The 8,606-nt window shown below is 33.3% G+C and overlaps 3 non-coding genes across 3 annotated transcripts; all 3 read left to right on the top strand.

The window, feature by feature from the left end:
- Nucleotides 1-945: 945 nt before the first annotated feature.
- TRNAT-AGU (transfer RNA threonine (anticodon AGU)) lies at nt 946-1,019 on the top strand. The gene has a single exon. It is a non-coding gene; the product is annotated as a tRNA-Thr (tRNA).
- A 605-nt stretch (nt 1,020-1,624) lies between these two features.
- On the top strand, nt 1,625-1,733 carry LOC130499293 (small nucleolar RNA Z107/R87). Its single transcript, XR_008938172.1, has one exon. It is a non-coding gene; the product is annotated as a small nucleolar RNA Z107/R87 (small nucleolar RNA).
- A 1,847-nt stretch (nt 1,734-3,580) lies between these two features.
- On the top strand, nt 3,581-3,661 carry TRNAL-CAG (transfer RNA leucine (anticodon CAG)). Its single transcript has one exon. It is a non-coding gene; the product is annotated as a tRNA-Leu (tRNA).
- The last annotated feature ends 4,945 nt before the right edge of the window (nt 3,662-8,606 follow it).

The raw sequence follows: 8,606 nt of genomic DNA, 5'->3' as shown, positions 1-8,606 counted from the left end.
GATTGATAGTATCGGTGGCGGATTTAGAAAATAATTTTAGCGGTGACCATAAATAAATAAAAATATATATTAAATTAAATATTATTACATAAATATTTATATAATTTTAGAATAATTTTTTTTATTTTGAAAGGTAAACGGATACAACTAAAATTGTCTATAATTTTTTTTATCATGTATAGGAAAATTGTCAGTCACATCTAAACTTATTTGCATGTATTAATTGAGTCAGCACTCTTTAACTCTTGTATATGTCAGCAACATTGAGAGATAATTCTTAGGGTACCAATTATATCATTTAGTTAGCTCTTTCCACAAGCCTGCATTCAAATAATCTACTAACTAATTATCTTCTTTTAGGGTACGAGGATTCCAACTTTATTAGAGTTCACAAGTTGAATGAGAACTTCATCAATTAGTTTTTGTAAAAGTGAACCTATTTTGAGATAATTCTTAGATTTTTTATTTTATTTAGAAATTCAAAATTTTTGTTTGTTTTCAAAACATAAATGAAAATCTATGACATCATTCATTTTTTTTATTTTGGAAAGTAAAAATTCTTAATCAACAAAAAAACTTACAAAGTCTGAACTGTATCCAGTGCTAAGATTTATTTACCTTGGAAAAAAAAACATAGTAAAGTTTTAGAAGAAATAGTAAAACGGAGCGTGTATCTTTATCAAAGAAATAAGTTAGGTGCAGAGCTGAGCGAGGACTATAAGGTGGAAAAAAACATGTCAAAATTTTAATTTTGCACCAAATATTCCAGAGTAGAGCCAATGCCAAGTGGAGTGAGGACTGATGTAGAATGGGTAAGTTCAAAAAAAATGAGTTGGTTAAGTTCAAAAAAAAATACAAACAAATATGAGTTGGTGCATGCAACAGAACCATGTGCTATCAGACGTTTATAAATAGATTGCTACTTGTAACAAATCACGTCGCCAAGCTTTCATAGCTCAGTTGGTTAGAGCACCCGTTTAGTAAGCGGGAGGTCTTGAGTTCAACTCTCAATGAAAGCACAAGGTTTTTGGTTTTATATTTTTGTTCTCTTTTATGGACCGCATTTTGAACGGGCCCATTCACTAGTGTGGGTTTAAACGTTTAAGTCTTCAAATCACAGAAATTAATTAGGGTTTTCGCGTATTTCATATAAATACCGCCTACGCACATTGCCATTTGTCATCATCGAACTTCGTTCTTCTGTTGAAACTCTTCTCTCTCGGTTACGAACCTATAGATGTCCTTTTGTTTATTTAGAATGTCTTTTATGAAGCGTGACGCGATTTCCTCTCCAAGAAATCGATTACTTGACAAGGGGCAACAAAAACAGTGATGGTTGCATAACCCTAAAAGTTAACGTCACAAAGAAACAAAAAAGGCAGCGGAAGACGTAGAAGGAGCCTTAAAGGGCTTCTCCGTCAGAAGCATCGCACTAAGGGTCTCATATTCCATCGCCTTGCGGAGCGGCGTTGCTGCCTTTACCGTTTGGGACCGGCCATGACACCTACATCTCATTAAAAAAAAATTTGGTCAAACGTATCATTAATTTAAAATCCTTTTTTTTTTTGCAATAACTTGTCAATCACTGGTTCTTAGGACATTTATTTAGTTTATTGATAATCTCAAAGGCAGTGACGACTCGGAAATATTCAAGCTCAACAGACCGGAACTAGGCGTTTCTTTCAATTGGAGGATTCGTTTCTATGTCGATAATCCCGCTGAACTGAGCCTTATCTACTATGTTTTACATCCTTGTAGGCATTGCGTTTACTTCAACACTAATCCAATTTTAAACAATCGTTTTCTCATATTAAACTCAGAAAGCTTATGGTTGCTTCCAACTTACTAGTTTATTCTATAAATTTGTGTCTCAACGACGACGGATTTGCAACCCTTAGCACTGAAATATTTACTCAATATCTAGTCCTTCTAATATAATATTTTTTATCTTTACTGGATTTTGTATGATAGGCTGCTACTGTTGTCACATTTTTTTAGCTATAAGTTATTGTGTTTTGATAAACCTCTGTTGCAGATTATAATTGTTGATCAAAAAACACTTGCAAAATAGAACTTAGAACACAATTATAAACTTTCAGGCAAATTTTCAGACAAATTTCTGTCTTTTCTTTTTGGCTTTTTGATTTATATAGACAAATGGAACTAAACATTCCTACAAACTTGGAAGCAAATGCACAATGGAAAAGATAATGGCAAAGTCGTTCACGTTACTTTGTTTCTATATATCAAATAGGAAGTGAAGTGGTGATCTAATTATTTGCATAAAACAAAAAATAAAAAGAGAATACTTTTTTTTGTCACAAAAAAAAGAGAATACTAAGTCTCAAAGACTTAGCGGTTGAACTTTACTTTGAATTTCTTGTGTAGATGAGTTTTTCATAGTTAGTTTTATTTGCTGACTCATAATTGTCGCACAAACCGAAGACTCAAGCTCTTGAAACTATCGACCACCCATTGGATTCCACTTATCTATCCCGCTAGCAAGAAAGTGACTGGAAGCAAATGGATTTACAAGGTCCCACAATTTTGTTACTATATTTTAATGTATATTAATGAATGATCGATTATATTTCACTCACTTTAGAGCATTTCCAACCCCATTCTATTTTTCACTCTAAAATAGAGTTTAGAGTAAAAAATACTCCAATGACACTCTAGTTCTCACTCTATAATAGAGTGAAAAATATGTTTACTCCAAATATAGAGTAAATTGTTTTTTTGTTCAATCACTCTATTTTCTACTCTAAATTGAGTACCATTGGAGCAAATTTTATCTTTATCATAGAGTCACTCTATTTTAGAGTAGAAAATAGAGTGAACTATTGGAGATGGTCTTAGTATGATGTGACAACGATCAGAACAACAATTTCTAAAAGGGTAAACAAAGGAAATTTTGACCTTGATTACACACCACCATAACTTATTATATGACCTCACACCATCAAAGGGACGGCTAGGCGCTTTAGAAAATAAATAGAATCAAGACATGAAGATAATCTTAACCACGGCAGTCTCTTGTGGTATTTGACCTTATCCTATCACTATTCTAACGTGATGTCGCCTTCTGACCCATTTACATTCGCCAAATAAATGAGTTGGACCAACCAATTACATTTATTACCCAAATGTGCTCTTACTGAATCGAATCTCAAGACCACCGTTCACGTTAATCATCCAAACCGAAACTTGTGTCTGAATTACTAAAGCATCGGTTGGAGACACAAACCTGTGAACTTCTCCATATAATTCGATATTGGCTAGAACCTGGATCTTTTTTAACTCCCGCACTCTCCATTCTCCTCAGCTCGCGTCTCCTTTGGCAAACACCACGTAATCCCCCCTTTTTTGGATCTAACTCGAAGCTAGTATTTCGTAGCTGGGAGTTCTAGAAGCTTGACCACCTACTTAGTTCATCTTCCCAAAGAAGATCACCATTCAAGCGTGACAAGAGAATTATGATGTAGATTTCAACTTAGACGCAGTGGCAGTAGACTGTTCCTATTCGAGCGAGACCAAAGAGAAACATTTCAATTAAATATTTGTGAATGAACTTAACAAAGTCAAGATGGCCGAGTTGGTCTAAGGCGCCCGCTTCAGGTGCGGGTCCGAAAGGGCGTGGGTTCAAATCCCACTCTTGACATTATCATTTTTGTTTCTTTCCACCTTAAAGTAAGAAAATGTTTGTGTTGAACTGTATATAACTCTGTTAGAGTTTTGATACAAACAGTAAAAAAAGTTATGAATCTAAAAATTCTCCTTGAGAAATTGCTATTGCGATAATATTTTGACTACTTTACTTTTTATCTGAGATATATTAGATACAAAACTGTTTAAGGATATGTTTATCAAGAAGATTAACGTGTGTTTTATTGTGATGGTGAAGAATGAAATGCAATATTAGGTCTTTAAACAAATTTCATGTCATTTACTCCTCGACACATAGCTAATTAGCTATGATGTTTAACATGAAAAAGTTGCAAACATTGGGTTAAAGCACTTTTCACAACTAATTATCTCATAAATTTACCTTCTTTTGTACTCTATAAAAATCCTTATCATGATGAAGTTTTGTTATACCTTACTCTGATTCTTTGGGTGTGTCTGTTGTACTTGTAAACCTACTCCGATCACAAATTGATCCTAGGAAAGGAGACATATGAGAAAAAGACATGATCATTGGTTGATATCTGAATATTTATCATTAGTGAAATTCCGAAGATGCTGTAGTGACCAGCAAAATGGCCCAAAGGAATGAAAATGAGTTAGACTTAGAATGCATATATATGGAAGGGAGAGCCAATGCACATAATTTTCTAAGAACCAAAAGTACTAAACTGCATATATTCGTACTCACGTTTGTGAGACAAAACTATTTTCTTTTTCTGCATATTGAAGAAGACTAGTAAAAAAAAGAGGATGATAAGATAGAACAAAAAAAAGAGAGATTAGTAAGTCTGATATTAGACAGGTTTCTAATCAAAGTTTGTTGCTAAAAAAAGACAGGTAATTCAATTTATTACTTATATTATTTCGTGTTTGTCTGGCTTGAAAATACAACATCTCATGCAAAGACTTGTTCTTGCAACTACAAATTTTGAATGAATTATACCAATAATAGCCCAGGTCCAAATATACCAGTTTTTAACTAACACTACACAACTTTAGGAGATACGGTTATTTGACCTTTGACTATGAGATTGAAAAAGAAAACACAGCAATTAAACATTACCATTTTCTAGTGAATCGTTCTTATCTCAAATATTTACCGAAGGTTCATCCTTAAGCCAGACAAGTTACTTGTAGCCAAAGCATCAAAGTTAATAAGTGAAATCTTAACCTTCTGAAGCAGTACTATCATTGTCTATAGCTGGGACAAGTTCATGTTTCAACGCTAACCATTACTATTGTGGGACAAGATATTATAAGCGGATCCAGATATGTCGACAAAAAAATCATCTACCGTATCCACCGTCTCTCCACAGATCAAGCAATAGTTGAACCAGATAGAGTTAATAACAATTGATCAAGAAATATCGATTAAAATTGATTTGTTCTTGAACATACATTAGCCGACTCTACAAGCTTTTTGCCTTAAAATCAGCATAATCGAAACCCTCACACCAAAAACCTGAATACTGCTAGACTTGTAACCCAAATAGCACTCCTTTGAAACCCTCAAAAACTAAGCTTAACATATTAATACAAGAAAGACCAAAAGTCAGTCAATCTTTCTAAGAATTGATCTGTCTTTACAGTCTACACAAAGAAGCTATACAAAACATACACTAAGAATATACATACTAGACTGATGGAAACGTCCACATGGAGTGCATTCAAATGAACCATGCAAATCCATTTCAAGGGCTTGATGAACATCCTTCCTTACTTGGCTCCCTAAGATAACCCAGAAGTATTTCTGCCTGTAGAAGAAAAAACAATGACAATTCATCAAGATAAGCCTGTTTATCTATAGAATCTACATCACAAGGATCTACTAGTAAAACGAAAACAAGATATGATAAAGATAAGACTCTCAGTGTTTTGTAGCTAAGTCAACTCGGTAATTACCTTGCATTTAGCTCTAGCACTGACGCTGCCGTTCTGAGAGAGACTCGCAAGCGGAGGAATCGCGCCTTCCCTCACAAGCAACCCATGGTTCCTCACGCTATCAGCACAAAGCGGCAACAATGTCAAGACCGCGAACTCTTTCCCTTTCACCCATCCGTCCTCAGAGCCGGACCTACATGAAAGGGTGGGGTTGCAAATGACACAGGTTAAATATATAAATTTGATTTGTAGGCCTATTTTCATAAGGGATTTTGGCTCAGTTGGTTACAGATTGAACCCAATGACTCCCCCCCCCCCCCTTTCTCGAGTTCAAACCTCTGCATGCACACATATTTGTCTTTTTTTTTAATATTTGAAATCATAATTGTTTTACTTGAATTTAGTGTACAGAATTATGTTGAGCTATGATCCAGGTTAAAAAATTTTCTGGATCCGCCACTGCCTCAAAAGCCTTCATATCTTAAGAAAACTATATTTCTTTTAGTTCATTCAATACAAAATTAAAAACGCAATAATAGCATGTGATTTTGGAACCAATATTAATGGCTTCACATTGTGTCAATTGTATGAAAATCTATACTATTAAAGCAGGATCCTATTGTGCTTTTTACCTAAACCTACCATTTCTTTAACTAACATTGCATATTTCATTAAGGGCAATCAAGTAATATTAATAACAAATCTATATTGGGTCATTTTTTGGATCCAGCCCACTGCCCACATCAGATTTCTCTTGGGCCATTTGGGCCGATTAAAAAATCAGATCCAATTCTTATTTTTTTTTTCAAGTTCAAATAATTTATTTTCAACCATTCTTAATATTTTGTGTAGTGAATAAAAATTAATCACTTAATTATTATATTTTTTCTTTTTAATATAATTTAAGCATTCATAAAAAAATTGAATTTTTTCATTGGAATTTTTTCATTAAAAATATAAATCTTTATTAAAAGTTTATAACTTTTTAAAAAAATATTAACCACATAATAAAATTAATTTATCAGAGTTATACCAACTAAATTCATTAAAAGATAAAATTTAATTTTCTAAACATAAATACTCATTAGACCTGGACGTTTGTGTACTCATTCGGGTACAGATCGGTTCTTTCGAGTATCGGGTTTTTCGGGCTTTGAAATTAAACCCCATTAGGGTATTATAAAATTTCAGATTGGGTTCGAATCGGGTCTTTCCGGATCCGGGTGAGTTCGGTTCTCATGCATAAGAACCAGAAAAATAACCAAATAATCAAAGTATCTAAAACGGGTTCGGTTATTTGTACTCAAAGTAACCAAAGTATCCGATTCGGTTCAAATTCAAAAGTAACCAAAAGTAACCAAAAATATCCATTCTATACAGTTTTTTGGGTAAACTTTTATCCAAACTATCATATTTTATCAAAAAATATTCAAAAGTATAGAAAATAACTACTATAGTTAACTTATAATATTAATTTAAAATATTAAAATAATTATAAATATAATTATAACATATATTTTTAGATATATATTCACATTTCGGATATCTTCGGGTACTCATTCAGTTCTCGGTTTGGGTCGGGTTCGGGATCGGTTCTTCGTATATAGTAATTTAGAACTCATTCGGATATTTACCCCGGGTCTGATCGGTTCGGAACCCTGATTTTCGGATCGGTTTTGGATTGGTTCTTCGGGTCCGGATATTATGCTCAGGCCTATACTCATTTAAAATGAAATACGATAAAGAAAGATAAAAAGTTTAAGTCTTTTATAAAAAAAAACAAATATATGAAAATATGACATTTACTAAATATTTGTCAATTTAAAAAAATAAAGGAAAATAAACACGCGCTTTGAAAGCGCGGGTCAAAATCTAGTAATTTCTTTAAACCTTAAGCGTACGAGTGTCCAACCACAGATCATTAAAGTTTCAGATTTATACATCAGTTGTTATTCACGGATATAATATCAAGTGATTCACCCTTTCATTTGTCTCCCATTTTAAACGGTCTGAGATTGTTTGAAGCTAGTATTCTTCACAACAAACAAAGGAGCATAACACATTACTCATTTGAACTCAAGACCCCTATATTTTCTTATTTTTTTGTCGGTCTATATTTTTCTTTAATCATAACATATTTACATGGTAATGCGAAGCTCCATGCAAGTCTAGGCTAAACGTCTGTAAATGTAAGATCTTATCTACTTAGCCGTCTAAACATATATTGTTTTAGAGTTTTTCTTAGATTCATCGGCTCCTGCGTCACCAATCAACAATCAATAATAAATAATATTTTGCTATTTCATATTAATATTTTCTAAAAAAGAAAAACGAATATAAGAATTGCAAGGTTATATTATGTTTTTAGAATAACAAGAAGAAAAAAACTCATTGTCTTATGCCTACAACCACTACAATGATTTTTTTTCCCGATATCTTTAAACTCATAAATTTTGGCGTGTTTTATGAGCTTATGTTATAATTAATATAAAGAGAAGATTGAAAGCATAAAAACGATCTAATCTGTGAAAGAAAAAACAATCTGCATGCTAAAGCAACAACACTCATTCAGAGTAATATTTCCTTTTTTTTTTGAATATCAGGAGGTTCAGGTCGGAACACATCCCTAACCTGAAATCACATCAATGTTAGGCCCGGCTCCAAGTTTCTATGGACCCTGTTTAAACTGTAAAAATGGACCCTTATTTAACGTGTACTTTTCATATTTTACTACAATAGTATTAATAAACTGAACAATTTTGGACCTTTAATTATGAAGTAAATATGTAACAAAAAGATTGGACCCTGTGCTGTGGCACCTTCAGCACATGCCAAGAGCCGGCACTTATATTTCGTCCCAAATGTCACTACAAAACTGAAGATCTCTAACACTTACGTTCACTCTTCATGCCTCTTCTAATGTAAAAATAACAGATAAAGCCAAAAGTCACGAACGACGCACGTGTGCCGCCTGCGTCTGCAACGGCATACATCCATCCTCATAGATCTATTCAACCCCCAAAATCTCGAATCAGAGC

Source organism: Raphanus sativus, chromosome 8 (assembly GCF_000801105.2).
Source record: "Raphanus sativus cultivar WK10039 chromosome 8, ASM80110v3, whole genome shotgun sequence".
Taxonomy (NCBI): domain Eukaryota; kingdom Viridiplantae; phylum Streptophyta; class Magnoliopsida; order Brassicales; family Brassicaceae; genus Raphanus; species Raphanus sativus.
The sequence above is the reverse complement of the archived record's forward strand: the minus strand, read 5'-3'. Positions and strand labels throughout refer to the sequence as shown.